Source organism: Lathyrus oleraceus, chromosome 4, assembly GCF_024323335.1.
Source record: "Lathyrus oleraceus cultivar Zhongwan6 chromosome 4, CAAS_Psat_ZW6_1.0, whole genome shotgun sequence".
NCBI classification, from domain to species: Eukaryota; Viridiplantae; Streptophyta; class Magnoliopsida; order Fabales; family Fabaceae; genus Lathyrus; species Lathyrus oleraceus.
In genome coordinates this window covers 6633528-6654289 of record NC_066582.1, presented here as the reverse complement: position 1 = coordinate 6654289, position 20762 = coordinate 6633528, and the positions used below count along the sequence as shown (strand labels likewise).

Here is a 20762-nt window from a genome sequence, read left to right as displayed (position 1 = left end):
TCTAGTTTCACCACAAAAAATTTCAAGCTCAAAGGATATGTCATGAGAATTTCACAATTGAAATGGCACAATGTATCATTTTGGCATACATGTTGGGAAAATAATTATCCTAAAAAAAATCCAGCCAATGAAAAATTGATTAAAATTCACAATAAAATAGAGGACACATTCATGAGTTTAATGCAAAAAATCCCACAATTTTTGGAGTTAAAATGAATTAGAAATGAATTATGGAAGTTGAGTGATATTTGGATGAAACATGAGCAAATAAGCATGGCATATGGGGTCAAACCAAGGTCAACGATGGCATTTGTGTAAATAGCGCAGTCACTTATTGAAGTGCTGCGTTTTGATGAGGGAAACGAAATGTTCCCATTGGCTCCCAGCCAATGGAACAGTAAACACCAATGAAACTTCAATTTTTTTCTGTTTTTTAGAAACCCTAGGGTTTACAGCATGTGCAATGGCCATGGCACTCAGCATTCATACAAAATTCGACCAAGCCCCCAACAACAACATCATGTAATTATCATGCAAACATTAAGTAAACAGCATGGTAAAACAAAGTTCTTCATGACATAACAACAACACAACAAAAATGCAAGTTCTGGTTTTTCAAACAGCAGGGCATATTCATGAGATTTTCTGAACAGAGCTAGGTTTAAACAAACAGCATTCAGTCATCAGGGAAAGACCAATCTCAAGCAACATTATGCAAACAGCTAGGTAATGGGACAATAATGTTCGTGCACCATTCACACAACAATAAACCAATCACTAAACAAGGGCACTTCTGGTCAGGTTAAAATGATTTAAAACAACAGCAGGCATTAGCATGGCATCAATGTGCAAACAACAACCAAACAGCAGCACACCACATATTTCACATGGATTTTATAGGCATATTTATGAGGTTCAAAACAGCAGCAAGGTTCATGTTATCAGAACAAAATTCGACCAAGAACAAAAGCATAGCATTATCAGTCAAAATGAGCACTAACTCAAAAACACCAACATCAAAACATCATTAACCAACAACAAACATAAGCATAATCATGGGAGAAATTCTGGACAGATTCATGATTCAAGCATAACAGCAGGGCATTAGCAGCATCAATTTCATGTTTATGGTTCATCAACATCAAACAAGTTTCAAACACAAACACACAATGTCATGGCCTTAATGCTCATGTAGCAACATAATACAAACAAACTGAACATGAGTCATATGGATTTCTGGGCAGAGTAGGTTTAAACCATAGCAGGATTCAACATCATCTTCAAGAATCGACCATGAACAAAAATCCCAGAAATAACAAACAAGCATACAAATAGCACCAGCATACTTCAAGCATCACAAATATGGTGTTCATTTCCATCAACTTCATGCAAACTAAACAAATCGAACCAAAATGCATTTGTACATGAAAATGAGATTTCAGATTTAAAGCAATATAGTCAACCATTTAACATGATTCAAGCTACAATGGAACAAGCATGGAAAGGACTACAAGACACATGGCATGTTTTGATGAAAAGAGAAGGTCGAGGGCTTACTTGTTTTTGAAGAAAAACTGGAAATAGTGATGGAATGATGTTGCTGTGCTTGAAAAGATGCAGGTCCAAGTTGGTAATGATGATTGTTTGAAGCAACTTGACTTAATCAGCTCAAATCCGGCTCGAGTTCACAAATGCCATGGCTGATGCTTGGTACAAAACAGAGTGAGAAAATGAAGCTCCAGCTGGTGATTAAAGACCCAAAAGGTTTCCAAAGGTTGGCAGGATGTTGAAGGATGCAAGGGAACTCGTGGTCTTTGAGGGTTTCTTTCAAATCGAGCCAAAATGCAAAGTTGCAAGAGAGTAGAGAATGGAGTTTTTCTGTTTGGTGGTTGTGATTCCCTAGGGTTCAAATGACAGAAAACTTTCCTTATGTAGTCTGTTTAAAGCCCTTTAATCAAATGGTAAACTTGTTTATGCTTAATGACACATTTTGCAATTTTGCTAATTGGCATGTAAGTGGAGATTGGAGGGTGTGTGCTGCTACGAATTGGGCTGGAAAGGCTGCAGCAGGACATTCCCATTTGCTGTTTGTGGTTTGTACATGAGTGGTTAACTTGTTTGATTCTCATGAGGCTTTTTGCCAAAAATGCCAAACTTGTACAAATGAAGTGGAGGTGTGAAATTTGCGCAGGTTTGGGCTTGGACAGGCTGTATACAGACTTTGCCAATTGCTGTTTTGTGGTTGCTTAACAATTGCTGTACTTGCCTTGTTTGAATGAAGCCATTTTGCACATTTTCAAGTTTTTGCATTTTGGTCCAAAGTGATAGCATAATGGTGGTATGATGATGATTTTAGGCTTGGAGCAAATCACAAATGATACATGGAACATTTCCCAATTGGCCAAATCAAGAAAAAGTCAAAGAATCAAAAAGTCAAAGTTTGGTCAAACTTTGAATTTAAATGAAAAAGGTCCAAAAATGCCATTTTGAATGGTAGGGTTTTGATGAATGAAATTTATATTTTTGGAAAGAGGATGAAAAATGTGGTGTGTAGGAAAAAACCCCACTAAATTTGGCCTTATGGTTTGAGAGATATGGCTTGTTGAAGTTCAAAAATTGGTGAAAATGATTTGATCATATCTTGACAACCACACATGGGATTTGAGAGTTCTTGGACTTTTTGAAAATGGGAAGACAAGATCTTCAACTTTCATGTTGGGCAAAAATTCATTTGAAGCTTGTATCATGATGTAAGTTTAAGATCAAGAAGTTTCCATTTTTGGCAGTTGAAATTACAGGTCCACTTGCTATTTTGGGAAATTTTCTGATTGACTTGATTTTCTTCCATGATGAGGTTGAACATGATAGATGAGGCTTATACAAGCATGAATGAGCTTCTTCAGATCAATTCTATCCACCAAATTATTGATTAAATCAACAGTTGACCAAGTTTGACTTTTCTAGGGTTTTGGATGACTGGACCACTTCTGATGAATTCCAAACCCTAATTCCTTGAGAACTTGACTCCAAATGATGTCTCAAGTTGTATGAACTTTTGATTATTGATCATGGTGCCCAAATTCTGCAAGAATGGCCACCATCCATTGCTTTGACTGATCAATGACTGACTTTGACCTAATTGCTGATGATTGCTTCAACTGCAAGCAACAAGGTTAGACTGACAATATTTTTGTACTTTTTGAATGATAAACATATGAAAAGCAAAGATATACAAATGCAAAGTATGCTTGGTGATCAAGAATCAACCCACAAGGCAATCTACCCACTAGGAGGGGAACTGACATGCAATGATCCTTGAGGTTATGATATGAATGATATGGGCCATGAGGGATCTTAGGGCCCAAAATTGGGGTCTTACAGGCTCCTCGTGGCCTCATTGGGTCTCTTGAAGAAGGCATTTTGCTCTTCAACGCAACCATTATTCATCACATAGTAACATACTGGCTTATGAGCAGCCATTTCTCTCTCCGTGATATTTTCGGTATCTTCGACTTCAGTAATCCGATCGAATTCCCTGGGCATCACAGACACCACCCTGACTAGAATATCTAGCGAAGCTTCCAACTCTGAGTCGAAGTTGTTAGTCAGCATTTCATCTTCAGCAGCCACTTGATTATATCTTTCTCTAGCCGCTTATGCTGGATCATTGAGCTTTCTTTTGACGAAACTTGAGCCTTCCTTTTTCTTCGCAGGTACTTTGGTGCTTGACTCAGCTTTGTCCTTCTCATCAGATTCTCTCTGGGCTTTCCTTCTTCTTTGCTCCCTGCGCTATTGAGATCTTGTCATAGGGTTTTTCCCTTTATAGTTCTCAGATACATTGAAGTTTCTTTTATCATCCAGAAATTCTTTACGTTAAGCTAATGACGAACCCCTTTCGACTTCGAAGCTCTGCCATTTCCCTTGACCGTGTTTCCTACCATCAGCTGGCTTGAACCACTTTCCATTCGACCCTTCGACACTGGGTTTGAAGGAAATGGTTTAGTGGCCCGCCCTATTCTCTTGGCTTCACCAAGTTTCACCATTGGCCACCTTGGATCATGATACCTCCTGGGGTCGAAAGCCCTTATGGGATGAACAACCTGATGATTTTAAACAACTTTGCGACTGTCTTGGTGATTCACTCTCCTTACCCCTTCGAGATTTTGAGATGCCTTCTATTTACCTTGAAAATTTGTAAACAACCGCTGATCTTCCAAATTTCTAAATTTGGTTACTCGCAGAATCGATCAGATCGATCCTAGGATATGTGCTAAGTATCTCGTAAACGTGGTAGTAATAAATGATCAAAACTAGACGTCAGATCAGAGTTTTTAAGACAATTAAGAACGAAAGGTTACTTAAACGGAAAGAAAAATCTTGAATTGGTGTTTATGACTAGTAAAGAAAAATGAAATAAACAACAGGAATTATAAAGGATAAAAAATTAGTAAAGTAAAGTTTGCAAGTATTGGAATCTTAAGACTGCAAGATAAAAGTTGAGGGTGAGGAAAGGAACAAAAGGATCTTAAATTTGCAAATGGCGAAGGTAAAAATAAAGTGTTTGAAAGGAAGAAGTAAGGAAGAATGTTTCTAGAAAGAAATTAAAGACAAATTTAGATTGCTTTGAAATAAATAACAATGGTGTAGACAACGTACATTCTGCGTTTTACAATTCTTCTTCACACGAATACTTAGTAAATTTGCAGATTTTGTACATAATTTGACACATACTTTTCTAACACTAAGATCCTATATTTATACTGGATCGAAATAACCGCTCTGATGGCCCTTCAATCACGTCGATACACGTGGCGCCCTGCATGCGCGCATCGCTCATCCTGCTCCACGTGTGCTCTTGCGGTTTCTGACGAAGGTGAACTTCCCTCATTTATTTAAATTTCGAGTCTTTGATCGAAAACGGTTTTTCAACCGCTTCTTAAAGAACCGCTCCGAAATCTCAGCTATGAGCTTGATCTTTATCCAACCAGCTAAGTCGGTTCACCTCCAACTGATCGAATTACTTCTTGGTAGAAACCAGCGGTGCATATTTTCCAATTTTGGTTATTTGGGATGGGCGTCAAAAATATGAGCTAACAAATTGCCCCTAAAAATGTCGTTTTCGACACACGATAGAGAAAGACATTTTTCGAGACCTTACTTCGACGCCTCAATGACTGGTATTGTGCCAGGTGTCTCAATGTTGGCAAAAACTTTTCAGTTCTTCCCCTTGTCCGGTGACATCAGTGTCATCATTGCTTTTCATACCCACGTCTTTTCAGCCCACAACATAATCTTTTTTGCTCATCATGTTTCCTGGCTTCTAGGAAATCATGGGCTACAACATTAATTACTATTTTCACTGCATTGCCAAGGGATACACGTGTCCCATTAACTTGTCCACCATTAATGTTGATTTGAAACGTCTTCCACGCAAGCCTATAGAACCCAATTACTTACCCATTTCCAAAACTTTCTCACATTCTCTTAATCTTCAAGCATTCAAACTCTCATCTCTTCAAATATCTTCTAACTGAGACCCAAATTTTGTCTTCAAACCCTAACAATGGACGCTTCAAACAAAGCTCTAAAGGGAACAGAAGTCTCTTTCAAAACTACCGCCAACCGATCTAAAGCTCCGAAGAAGATCTCTGAACTTCCTATATTTGCTACGCTATTTGCTCCACTCGCAGTTGGCAATCGTCAGTACATCCCAGAACCTCGGACAGAGGAACAACCTAATAAAATTTGATATCCTATCACTAATTAAACTAAATGTGTATATTATATCAACCTAATAAAATAAAATAATAAAGTGATATTAAGATCGAAATTGAATCACAAGAATCAAAGAAAGCCTTCTATTCTGACAAAAAAAACTTCTATTTTTAATATAATCTGGAAAAAAAAATCTCTCTGATCTTAATTGTAAATAAAAGTCAACTACATTTCATCAAAAAAAAATGTTTTTTTATTTTTATTTAAGATCTAATAGAATACCTTATATAGATCACTTATTTCCTTTTCCTCCAAGAATTTTAAATAATTCAATTTAATTTCAAACTAAAAAATTTATTTTTTTTAAACTAAAAATTATAACTCAATTTTGAATGCTTATAAAAAAACTCAATTTTTAATTTAAAAAAAACTCATTAACAAATATTTATATCTTTTAAATTAATATTTAATAAAATACTATAAATTTTTATTTTAAGATGGAAGATACTGTTATAGAAAATTTAATTTAATGTCTTGTATCATAATCTTATTTAAGGCTAATGCTAAGATGTGCTTCAAGGGTATAAATTAATGACTTATTTGTAAAAATATTCTTTTGAAATGTGTGCATTTAATTTTTTTAAATTTAAAACATTGTTTTATTCTACATAAATTTTTTAATTGTAGTATTCTTAACTTGTGCCTTAAGGACACAAGTTAGCAATACCCTTTATTTAAACATGTAATCTTTTTTTAAATATCTTTTGATATGTTTATATAATTTTGTTTCAATAAAGATATTTATATAATAACAAAAAAAATAGTAGAATCCTTTTAATATATCTTGATAAGTTGTATAAAATGTAGTTGAATTTTATGTAAGCAAGAGTGCAAGATAATAATTATAGAAGCCATGGATATGGTAGCTCTTAGATGAATTTTCCAGTTCAATATAATCGCAACAAAACAAGAGTAGTGAAAGAGAGGTTGAACTCATAATTGCAGAATAATATCAACAAGGCAAATAGTCATTCAGACCCGAAAGATGGTATTTGGTATATGATATCCTCATCGACAACATCTCTCTTTTTTCTATATAAATGCATTATGGTTAAAAAAACTTATCATAAAATAAATTGAATCCTAATTAATAGAAACAAAGAATTATTTAAATGTGTCTCATGGCCAATCTCAAGATGTAAAGGCAACAACGTCGCCCAACAAGGTAATGGCATATGAGACAAGTACCGACGAGAAAAACATTGTTGTGCGACGGTTGCTTGGAGTTATACAAACATAATATCAGTTTGTCCCCAGTGAGGGATTTTGATTAAAATCTCACCGTCCTAACATATCTCATTCAAATCAATCAAAAGAAAACCAACAAAAATTAAACAAAATGAGTTCAAACCCTAATGTTTTGGAAATCAAGAAAGTAAAGAAAATCCTAATATTTTTTGAAATCAAGAGAATAAAGAAAACCCTAAACCTAAAAAAGAGAAGATGATTATAGAGAGGGCAATGACAACATATTTATACTAGTTGAGATGTTCTTGAAGCAACCTCTTCTAACAGAAACACGGTTTTAACTCCATGGGCTTCGTACATGGCTTTTCAAACCCAATTTAAGAAGATTTTGTTCTCATCAAAAGTTTACCCGACATCTCCGCAATTATTTTTTACTATCATATTGTTTGGTCTAAAAAACTTAAAAATCATTTATCATTTATAAATTTTCGGACCTTTGACTAAATATATGTAAACTAGTATATTTTTTTAGCATTCTACTTGATTTTTATTAATTATATATTCTTTTTAAGATTTATGGGCAATTTCAAAACTAATATTTATTCATTTTATGCTAGTAAGACACAAGTTCAATTAAAAAATCGATATCTTTATCTTTTACAGAAAAAATTGATATCTTATTACAAATTAAATGTGTATATTATATCAAGCTAATGAAATAAAATAATAAAGTGATATTAAGATCGAAATTGAATCACAAGAATCAAAGAAAGACTTCTATTCTTTGACACAAAAAAAACTTCTATTTTTAATATAATATGGAAAAAAAATCTCTCTGATCATAATTGTAAATAAAAAGTCAAATACATTTCGGCCAAGAAAATTAACATTTTATTGTAAATAATTCAATTTAATTTCAAACAAAAAAATTCATTTTTTAAAACTAAATTATAACTCAAATTTTAATGTTTATAAAAAAACTCAAATTTTAATTTAAAAACAAAACTCATTAAAAAGTACTTATATCTTTTAAATTAATATTTAATAAAATATTTTTATTTTAAGATAGAAAATACTATTATAGAAAATTTAATTTAATGTATTGTATCATAAATTTATATAAACACGTAATCATTTTTTAAATATCTTTTGATATGTTTGTATAATTTAGTTTCAATAAAGATATTTATATCATAACAAAAAGTCAGGAGAATCCATTTTAATTTATTTTGATAAGTTGTATAAAATATAGTTGAATTTTATATAACAAAGAGTGCAAGATAATAATAATAGAAGCCATGGATATGGTAGCTTAGATGATTTTTTCAGTTCAATATAATCACAACAAAACAAGAGTAGTGAAAGAGAGGTTGAGCTCAGAATTGCAAAATAGTATCAACAAAGCAAATAGCCATTCAGTCCCGAAAGATGGTATTTGGTATATGATATCCTCATCGGCAACATCTCTCTTTTCTATATAAATGCATTATGGTTAAAAAAAACTTATCATAAAATAAATTGACTCCTAATTAATAGAAACAAAGAAATTATTTAAATGTGTGTCTCATGGCCAATCCCAAGATGTAAAGGCAACAACGTTGCTCAACAAGGTAATAGAATATGAGACAAGTACCGACGAGAAAACCATCAACGTCAGTAAACTTTGTTGTGCGACGGTTGCTTGGAGTTATACAAACACAATATCAGTTTGTCCCCAGTGAGGGATTTTGATTAAAATCCCACCGTCGTAACATATCTCATTCAAATTAATCCGAATAAAACCAACAAAAATTAAACAAAATGAATTCAAACCCTAATGTTTTGGAAATCAGGAGAGTAAAGAAAACCCTAATATTTTTGGAAATCAAGAGAATAAAGAAGACTCTAATGTTTTTGGAAATCAAGAGAATAAAGAAAGTCCTAATGTTTTTTGAAATCAAGAGAATAAAGAAAACACTAATATTTTGGAAATAAGAAATAAAGAAAACCCTAAACCTAAAAAAAGAGAAGATGATTATAGAGAGAGCATTGACAACATATTTATACTAGTTGAAACTAGGTTTTAATTCCTTGAGCTCCACACATTGGCTTTTCAAACCCAATTTAAGGAGATTTTTTCTCCTTGAAAGTTTACCTGGCATCTCTCAATTGTTTTTTACTATCATATTCTTTGATCTAAAAAAATTAAAAATCATTTATCATTTATAAATTTTTGGACCTTTGACTAAATGTATGTAAACTAGTGTATTTTTTTAGCATTCTACTTGATTTTTATAAATAAGTCCTTTGTTCGTTAAACTCTTTGAATTTTTATCATAATTTTTTAAAAAAAAATTATCACATTTTAAAGAAAATCATGAATCTTTTAATCAACAATTTTAAAATTTAGGATAAAAATCCATAATTTACATGCAAATGTATTGGAGTGTTTGAAAATTTTGATAAATCAACATGCGTTTTTACTGACATTTTTGAAATGTTTGGGAGAAATTTATATATGCGTATCGTATATTTCAAAAATTTCGGTAACAATATTGTTGGTAACCATATTTTTTAAAAATTCTGATGAAGATGTGTTTTTTTTCTTTGAATTTAAAAAAAATTAGATTGTTTATATTTATTTGTTTTTATTATTATTTGTAGTGATGACCAGAGGACGAGACAACATAATTGCTTTTAAATGGACTGATAAAGTTGCCTAAAGCTTTCATGCAGGGGCATATGATGGGAAAGATTCACATACCCGGGTGGATAAAGTAGTCCTCGCTGGTTCTCACATGAGGAGGATGCTTGAGCAGACATCAGCACCCTGTACTCTCCAGCGTATGGGAGGTAAGGTTGGACGGAGAAAAGATCTTGATGTAGAGTCTGATGTTGTTGTTCTTGACGGTGCAGAGACAATAACTCATGAGAATATAAAGACTCAGGCTCACATGGATGTGGAGGCTCTGACTATGATAGAGGTGCATGCTTAGGCTGACACGGAGGTGGGAGCTCATATTAAGACGGAGGTGATGACTTAGGCTAGGACGGATATGACGACTCATACTGATACAAAGTCGTTTGTACACACAAATGGGTGCTTCCTTTGAGGGCCTAATGACCGTACTCTGCTCAATGTGTATGATGATTATATCGAATTTAAATTATGGTAGAGATAAGTATAAATATTTAACTTTAAGTTTTTTTTTAATATTTATTATTGATTACTTGAAGGTTTAATTGTAGTTTTGGTCCCTCTATTATTTTTTATTTTTTGGTTCCTCCCTTTTAAATTATGGAATTTTAATCCTTTTATTTTGAGTTTTTAGGATTTTAGTCCCTTTGCAAATATGAGGGCAATTTTTAATGAGATGACACTCCCTTTGATGAGTGTCACATGCCAACTCATCAAAAAAATATTCCAAATTATTTTATTTATTTATTTATTGAAAAAGAAATACTTTATTGACCAAAAAAATGATACACGCAGAGCAACCCTAAAAGGGGATCCAGCTGAACAAGGAGACTAAGAATACAAAGAAACAAGCCCCTAAGGAAATATAAAACTACCCAACATTTTCCTACACTTTGGTTTCACCCCACATCTAAAAACAATAATATCTATAATTTTGTTCCCTATAACATTCTTGCTACTCTCATTCCCAAAACATATATCGTTTATATACTTCTAAACCTCATAAATAATTTCCGCAAAAGCACACTTTAGGATGTTAGCTTTGGCTCCTTTGTTCTTGCTCATGGAAATCATTTACTTCATCTCTTCATTTCAATTGTCAGGTGTATGATCAATCATAAGCCAATCCAGAATGTACTTCCATATCATACTCAGCTCCTTACATTAGAAAAAGAGGTAAGTAATGGTTTCTCTTTTCTTGCAAAAACAAAACATGTCATCGTTCAACATACCAAATCTCACTAATATGTCCTTTGTAGCCAACCTTTCATAGCAAGTAATCCATAATGTCAAAAGAGATCTCGGTCTAACAACACTGTTATAGAAAAATTTCGTCCAATTAACATCTTGTTGATTGTCTGCTAACCTTGCATAGATCTTCCTAGTTTGATATTTATTGACCTATAAAATAGTATTCCAAACTAGGACATTAGAAATAATAGATCGCATCTTCAAAAATGCTTTGAGGATCCAAGAAGTATTGTTCTTAGCAGCCATTGTCACGATGTTCTGATTTTTCACATAGTAGTAGTGAATCCATTTGATCCACATGTTGTCCACTTTACTAATCAGATTCCACGGTGGCTTGATAAGATTGACCTTGTTCCAATTTTCAATGTCAATAATATTCATACCACCTTGGCTTTTGGGGGAGCAGACTTTTTTTTAGGCTATGGGAGCTTTTATAGACACTTTATCACTACCAGACCAAAGAAAACTTCTGCAAATTGATTCAATCTTTTTTATCACTCTCTTAGACAAAGGTAAACATTGGAACTAGTAGTTGGTAAGGGCAAAGGTAAACATTGGAACCAGTAGTTGCTAAGGGCAAATAACACACTTCTAATTAATTGAGTTCTATCTGCAAAAGACAGCAACCTAAAACTCCAATGATTAATTCTAGACGTGATTTTCTTAATCAAAGACATGTAGTGATTGATATTTAGCTTTCTACTGGTTAAAGGAATGTCAAGATATTTGAAGGGAAGACTTCCCTTTGAGAAGTTGTAATTTTCTGGATTTTGTTTTTCTCATCAATACCAACATTTCCAAAAAAGACTTTGCACTTAGTAGGATTCCCAAAGATATTTTATTTATTTTGAAAATATATAATTCATTTTTATTTCAAAATAATAAATTAATTCAAATTAAAATTAACCATTTCATCTTCCTCTTTTCTATTTTTCCCATTAAAATAAATCTGAAATAATTTTAAAACCTAACTAAAATAATACATTTAATTCAAATTAATTTTTGATAACTTAAAAAAACCAAAAATAAAAAAATACATTTTTTTAATTATAATTTAAATAAAAATCCAAAAAAAACACAAATCTTCTAAAATAAAATATTATTAATTATGATTTTGTAAACAAAAATTATTTCATCTTAAACAACACAACATCATTAACATTTTTAAAATATAAAAAATATAAAATAAAATTTAAATTTAAATTACATTAATACAAAATAAATCAAAAGAAATATCATATTTCGATAACACAATCTTTGAATTAATTATTAATTAAAAGCATTAAAACAACACAATTTTATTTACTTTCAATACTCAATTTTTTTTTGATATTTTTGTTTATGACCATCATCATTATGTTATCACCCCAAAAGAGATTCATCAACAACACATATCATCACGACAAAAATTATCAACCCGAATTTTTTTTCTTTCTCTATTCTTCTTCAATCACCATCATCAAAAATACCACAACCAATACAACACCACAACCAAAATACCACAACCAATACAACACCATCACCAAGAAGAAAGGAGACAAAAAGATTATGAATTGAAAGTAAATAAAATTTTGTTTTTGTTGATTTATGAATTTGTTGTTGAGGTTAGGTTTTTGTTGATTTATGAATTTGTTGTTGCTGTTAAATTTTTGTTGTTGCAAGATAAACACATGAACAAAATATGAACAATGATATTGATGTTTATGGATTATAAAGTTGTGTTTTTTGTTTTCCTGGATGAACAATGTTGAAGTTGAAATTTTATGAGTTTCTGTCTTGTGTTGTAAGATTTTTTCAGGATCCTAGTGCAGCAACTTTAAATTTACCTTTATCACTATTGATAAATTTACGTTTATTATTTTTATATTTTTTTGAATTCATATAAACTTGCAGTGTTTTTAATCAATGATTTTAATATTTTTACTTTTTCGTCAACACCACAAATAATTGATAATTTAAAATTAAAAAAACTAAATTTAAAAGGATAGACAAAGAAGGAATAAGTCTAGTTTATAAAATCCATAAAAATTAAATATTTTACTTTTGAAGATTTAATTTTTTTTGGATATTTAATTTGGGTTAATTTATTATTCTAAAATAAAAATGAATTATGTATTTTTAAAAACACACTAAAATAAATAAAATGATTTGAAATAGATCATTGGTGAGTTGACATGTAACACATTAGCAAAGTCAATGTCATGTCATTAATAATTGTCCTCAGATTTGCATAAGGACTAAATTTCTCAAAAATCTAAAATAAAAGGACTAAAATTCTAGATATTAAAATGGAGAGATAAAAAATAAAACAAAAAAAATAGATAATAGAATGACCAAAACTGCAATTAAGTCTTAATTGAAAATAACTAGTGGCTTATACTTTATCTGTTACAAGATCGTCTGTCGCTGAAGGTGTCCACCCATGAAGTTGAAGAAATTCACTGATGTCGAAATGCTTAATGAGGTCAGAGAGATTGTTGTCAATGCATATATGCTTCTGTTGGTGGACTGTTCGCTGACCATGCTCGACGTTCCACTATTGTCCGCAATTGTAGAAAGATGGCATAAGGATATATCCTCATTGCATCTCTTATTTGGTGAGATAACGATTACCATGGATGATGTCTCCGGCCTCTTTTATATCCCCCTTACAAGTAACTTCTTTACCACTCCTCCCATTAACCAAGAGCTTGCATGTACTACGACTGAGCAATACTTGTGGGTAACCAAGGCCATGGTCATAGAGGAATATGGGTTTAACAGGGGGTCTCACTTTCGTCTCTCTTGGCTTAGAGAGACATATCAGACACTAGTGGAACACTTTATGTACGAGGTGACCATTAGGATATACATGTTACATCTGGTAGGATGTAGTATCCTAGTTGTTAAGTCCCGTGTATACATCGATGCCAGATACATCTCCCTATTTACGGAGCTTGAGCATGTCTGTCGGGCATGCAGGTGTGTTGCTCTACCGGGCAAAGAAAAATCTAACACTTTTAATATTTTCAAAGAGCTACGTCAACAACTCCAAAGAGAAAAGGGGAATGGGATGGTGAGGATAAGAAGTGACTATGACAAAGAGTTTGAAAATTCAAAATTCTCTAAGTTTTGTTCCTCGGAAAGGATTGATAATAAATTCTCAGCATCTATCACACCTCAGGAAAATGGAGTGGTTGAAAGGAAGAATATGACCCTGTAAGAGTCAGCTAGAGGTATGTTGCATGCCAAGAACCTATCTTACTATTTTCGGGCTGAAGCAATGAACACAACTTGTCACATTCACAATCTTGTGACAATAAGATCTGGATCCAAGGCCACTCATTATAAACCGTGGAAAGGGAGAAAGCCAACTATCAAATACTTCCATGTTTTTTATAGCAAGTGATACATCTTGTCAGATCGTGAGTAAAAAAGGAAGATGGATCCAAAGAGTGATGAGGGGATTTTCCTTGGATATTCCATAAATAGCAGAACTTTCATGCTATACAAAAATCGTACTAACACAATGATGAAATCAATAAATGTTGTTATTGATGATACTCCTGAATATAAGCAAGAAGACGAAGAAGATGATGATGTATCTCCTCAACATGAAGATGTTCTAGACAAGGGGTTTGACATTGAGTCTGAATTCATAAATTCTGAAGATACTCCTATCAACAAAGGACTATCTATCAGAATTCAGAAGGATTATCCCATTGAAAATGTCAAAAGAAATATGAATGATGGAGTAATCACCAAATCTAGAGATATGATTTCCAACTCTTGCTTCATTTCTAAGATTGAGCCCAAGAATATCAAGGAAGTACTGACTGATGAATTTGAATTAATTGTAAGATAATGGAAATCATGTGCTTCTCATTGATTTGAATAGAATATATATACATCAATGTGTAACATTTGATCAACTATCTAATTATGATACAACATAATTATAGGAAATTAATTATGACTAATTATAACAAAATATTCTATTCTATCACACCCCCGCAGTCGAACGGGAGGTTCACGGACGCTTAGACTGGTCCGAAAATCATCAAAGAGAATGTGAGGAAGCCCTTTGGTGAAGATGTCTGCAATCTAATGTCTTGAGGGAACATGAAGGACGCGATCCTGATCACAAGCTACCTTTTCTCGAACAAAGTGAATGTCCATCTCAATATGCTTAGTACGCTGATGCTGCACAGGATTACCAGATAGATAGATGGAACTAACATTGTCACAATACACCAAAGTGGCCTGAGGAATAGGAAAATGGAATTCCAGGAGAAGATTGTGAATCCAACACGATTCGGAGACAACATTGGCAACCCCCCTATATTCGGCTTCAGCACTGGAACGAGATAGAGTTGGATGCCTTTTGGAAGACCAAGAAAGATGACTGTGTTAGACGGTGTGGCTAGTGATCGAGAGGGGGGGTGAATAGATCACCTCTTTAAAAGGTTAACGGATTTAACGTTTTATCAGAGTTTTCAAAAATGGCGGAAAAATCGGTCCCGAATCGACTTCCGTCTATTCTGAACCGCTACTAGAAAGCTAGACACGCAAGTGCAGTTGCTGGATTTTAATGAGAATGACAGAAATAATTCACACCAGAATTCTAACAAATTGAATGCGCTTATCCTTAAATTCTATTTCCAATGAACACAATCAAGTTAACCGTTTTGTCAAACAGTTGGTGTGTATGTGATTGATGATAAACAGCAATGGTGTATGACTAAAGGTTTTATTATCACTGCTGTCCAGAAAAATGATCAATCACCACACACTAACAGAAATTGCAAAACAGTTTTGAAACGTAAAGAAGATTAAGGTAAGAATACGATACGCAAAGATTTGGTAAGGAAGTTCCCCACGTCGTCCTCGCGTGTGGGTACGTCTCCCTCTCAATTTCAAATGAAATTGAGAACTTTGATTATCAATTATTGCCGAATCCGTTGATACAAGGTTTTAATACAAAGACAGAATTCTACAATCTAAGAACCTCTTCTTGTATAAACCTTCACTTGATCTGAGCTCGATCAAGATTTTCCTGCACAAAGTTGCAAACAATTCACCGGTTCCACGACCTGCTTGCGAAATCCCCCGATCTCCAAACGCAACGCTGCGGCTGAATATGTTCTGCAAATGTGACTCCCAAACCCTCAAGAACACACCAGTTCTTGAAGGACAAACCAGTAGGTTTTTCCTAGAAACCCCCTTCAATCTTCGACTCAGCTAGATCCTCGATCGTTCCACTGCAACCCACAGCTAGATCCTTGATCGTACCACTGAACGTTATCTCGATGCTTCTTTAATCCAAAGAACAAGAATTGTTATGTGTAAATGTTCTTGAAGAAAAGTGATTGAGAAGATGAAGAAGATGAAGTCTCTTTCAGGTTTCTATTTGCTCACAAACAATTGCTCCAACACTGCTTTTGATCTGTGTTCAATTGTTTTCCCTCGGAATGGGATGGTGAGGATAAGAAGTGACTATGACAAAGAGTTTGAAAATTCAAAATTCTCTAAGTTTTGTTCCTCGGAAAGGATTGATAATAAATTCTCAGCATCTATCACACCTCAGGAAAATGGAGTGGTTGAAAGGAAGAATATGACCCTGTAAGAGTCAGCTAGAGGTATGTTGCATGCCAAGAACCTATCTTACTATTTTCGGGCTGAAGCAATGAACACAACTTGTCACATTCACAATCTTGTGACAATAAGATCTGGATCCAAGGCCACTCATTATAAACCGTGGAAAGGGAGAAAGCCAACTATCAAATACTTCCATGTTTTTTATAGCAAGTGATACATCTTGTCAGATCGTGAGTAAAAAAGGAAGATGGATCCAAAGAGTGATGAGGGGATTTTCCTTGGATATTCCATAAATAGCAGAACTTTCATGCTATACAAAAATCGTACTAACACAATGATGAAATCAATAAATGTTGTTATTGATGATACTCCTGAATATAAGCAAGAAGACGAAGAAGATGATGATGTATCTCCTCAACATGAAGATGTTCTAGACAAGGGGTTTGACATTGAGTCTGAATTCATAAATTCTGAAGATACTCCTATCAACAAAGGACTATCTATCAGAATTCAGAAGGATTATCCCATTGAAAATGTCAAAAGAAATATGAATGATGGAGTAATCACCAAATCTAGAGATATGATTTCCAACTCTTGCTTCATTTCTAAGATTGAGCCCAAGAATATCAAGGAAGTACTGACTGATGAATTTGAATTAATTGTAAGATAATGGAAATCATGTGCTTCTCATTGATTTGAATAGAATATATATACATCAATGTGTAACATTTGATCAACTATCTAATTATGATACAACATAATTATAGGAAATTAATTATGACTAATTATAACAAAATATTCTATTCTATCACACCCCCGCAGTCGAACGGGAGGTTCACGGACGCTTAGACTGGTCCGAAAATCATCAAAGAGAATGTGAGGAAGCCCTTTGGTGAAGATGTCTGCAATCTAATGTCTTGAGGGAACATGAAGGACGCGATCCTGATCACAAGCTACCTTTTCTCGAACAAAGTGAATGTCCATCTCAATATGCTTAGTACGCTGATGCTGCACAGGATTACCAGATAGATAGATGGAACTAACATTGTCACAATACACCAAAGTGGCCTGAGGAATAGGAAAATGGAATTCCAGGAGAAGATTGTGAATCCAACACGATTCGGAGACAACATTGGCAACCCCCCTATATTCGGCTTCAGCACTGGAACGAGATAGAGTTGGATGCCTTTTGGAAGACCAAGAAAGATGACTGTGTTAGACGGTGTGGCTAGTGATCGAGAGGGGGGGTGAATAGATCACCTCTTTAAAAGGTTAACGGATTTAACGTTTTATCAGAGTTTTCAAAAATGGCGGAAAAATCGGTCCCGAATCGACTTCCGTCTATTCTGAACCGCTACTAGAAAGCTAGACACGCAAGTGCAGTTGCTGGATTTTAATGAGAATGACAGAAATAATTCACACCAGAATTCTAACAAATTGAATGCGCTTATCCTTAAATTCTATTTCCAATGAACACAATCAAGTTAACCGTTTTGTCAAACAGTTGGTGTGTATGTGATTGATGATAAACAACAATGGTGTATGACTAAAGGTTTTATTATCACTGCTGTCCAGAAAAATGATCAATCACCACACACTAACAGAAATTGCAAAACAGTTTTGAAACGTAAAGAAGATTAAGGTAAGAATACGATACGCAGAGATTTGGTAAGGAAGTTCCCCACGTCGTCCTCGCGTGTGGGTACGTCTCCCTCTCAATTTCAAATGAAATTGAGAACTTTGATTATCAATTATTGCCGAATCCGTTGATACAAGGTTTTAATACAAAGACAGAATTCTACAATCTAAGAACCTCTTCTTGTATAAACCTTCACTTGATCTGAGCTCGATCAAGATTTTCCTGCACAAAGTTGCAAATAATTCACCGGTTCCACGACCTGCTTGCGAAATCCCCCGATCTCCAAACGCAACGCTGCGGCTGAATATGTTCTGCAAATGTGACTCCCAAACCCTCAAGAACACACCAGTTCTTGAAGGACAAACCAGTAGGTTTTTCCTAGAAACCCCCTTCAATCTTCGACTCAGCTAGATCCTCGATCGTTCCACTGCAACCCACAGCTAGATCCTTGATCGTACCACTGAACGTTATCTCGATGCTTCTTTAATCCAAAGAACAAGAATTGTTATGTGTAAATGTTCTTGAAGAAAAGTGATTGAGAAGATGAAGAAGATGAAGTCTCTTTCAGGTTTCTATTTGCTCACAAACAATTGCTCCAACACTGCTTTTGATCTGTGTTCAATTGTTTTCCCTCGGAATGGGATGGTGAGGATAAGAAGTGACTATGACAAAGAGTTTGAAAATTCAAAATTCTCTAAGTTTTGTTCCTCGGAAAGGATTGATAATAAATTCTCAGCATCTATCACACCTCAGGAAAATGGAGTGGTTGAAAGGAAGAATATGACCCTGTAAGAGTCAGCTAGAGGTATGTTGCATGCCAAGAACCTATCTTACTATTTTCGGGCTGAAGCAATGAACACAACTTGTCACATTCACAATCTTGTGACAATAAGATCTGGATCCAAGGCCACTCATTATAAACCGTGGAAAGGGAGAAAGCCAACTATCAAATACTTCCATGTTTTTTATAGCAAGTGATACATCTTGTCAGATCGTGAGTAAAAAAGGAAGATGGATCCAAAGAGTGATGAGGGGATTTTCCTTGGATATTCCATAAATAGCAGAACTTTCATGCTATACAAAAATCGTACTAACACAATGATGAAATCAATAAATGTTGTTATTGATGATACTCCTGAATATAAGCAAGAAGACGAAGAAGATGATGATGTATCTCCTCAACATGAAGATGTTCTAGACAAGGGGTTTGACATTGAGTCTGAATTCATAAATTCTGAAGATACTCCTATCAACAAAGGACTATCTATCAGAATTCAGAAGGATTATCCCATTGAAAATGTCAAAAGAAATATGAATGATGGAGTAATCACCAAATCTAGAGATATGATTTCCAACTCTTGCTTCATTTCTAAGATTGAGCCCAAGAATATCAAGGAAGTACTGACTGATGAATTTGAATTAATTGTAAGATAATGGAAATCATGTGCTTCTCATTGATTTGAATAGAATATATATACATCAATGTGTAACATTTGATCAACTATCTAATTATGATACAACATAATTATAGGAAATTAATTATGACTAATTATAACAAAATATTCTATTCTATCACACCCCCGCAGTCGAACGGGAGGTTCACGGACGCTTAGACTGGTCCGAAAATCATCAAAGAGAATGTGAGGAAGCCCTTTGGTGAAGATGTCTGCAATCTAATGTCTTGAGGGAACATGAAGGACGCGATCCTGATCACAAGCTACCTTTTCTCGAACAAAGTGAATGTCCATCTCAATATGCTTAGTACGCTGATGCTGCACAGGATTACCAGATAGATAGATGGAACTAACATTGTCACAATACACCAAAGTGGCCTGAGGAATAGGAAAATGGAATTCCAGGAGAAGATTGTGAATCCAACACGATTCGGAGACAACATTGGCAACCCCCCTATATTCGGCTTCAGCACTGGAACGAGATAGAGTTGGATGCCTTTTGGAAGACCAAGAAAGATGACTGTGTTAGACGGTGTGGCTAGTGATCGAGAGGGGGGGGTGAATAGATCACCTCTTTAAAAGGTTAACGGATTTAACGTTTTATCAGAGTTTTCAAAAATGGCGGAAAAATCGGTCCCGAATCGACTTCCGTCTATTCTGAACCGCTACTAGAAAGCTAGACACGCAAGTGCAGTTGCTGGATTTTAATGAGAATGACAGAAATAATTCACACCAGAATTCTAACAAATTGAATGCGCTTATCCTTAAATTCTATTTCCAATGAACACAATCAAGTTAACCGTTTTGTCAAACAGTTGGTGTGTATGTGATTGATGATAAACAACAATGGTGTATGACTAAAGGTTTTATTATCACTGCTGTCCAGAAAAATGATCAATCACCACACACTAACAGAAATTGCAAAACAGTTTTGAAACGTAAAGAAGATTAAGGTAAGAATACGATACGCAGAGATTTGGTAAGGAAGTTCCCCACGTCGTCCTCGCGTGTGGGTACGTCTCCCTCTCAATTTCAAATGAAATTGAGAACTTTGATTATCAATTATTGCCGAATCCGTTGATACAAGGTTTTGATACAAAGACAGAATTCTACAATCTAAGAACCTCTTCTTGTATAAACCTTCACTTGATCTGAGCTCGATCAAGATTTTCCTGCACAAAGTTGCAAACAATTCACCGGT

At 34.1% G+C, this 20762-nt stretch overlaps 2 non-coding genes across 2 annotated transcripts; both read right to left on the bottom strand.

Moving 5' to 3' along the window:
• Positions 1-6703: 6703 nt before the first annotated feature.
• On the bottom strand, positions 6704-6793 carry LOC127077191 (small nucleolar RNA SNORD96 family). Its single transcript, XR_007787122.1, has one exon. It is a non-coding gene; the product is annotated as a small nucleolar RNA SNORD96 family (small nucleolar RNA).
• A 1541-nt stretch (positions 6794-8334) lies between these two features.
• On the bottom strand, positions 8335-8424 carry LOC127077179 (small nucleolar RNA SNORD96 family). Its single transcript, XR_007787121.1, has one exon. It is a non-coding gene; the product is annotated as a small nucleolar RNA SNORD96 family (small nucleolar RNA).
• Between the last annotated feature and the right edge of the window lie 12338 nt (positions 8425-20762).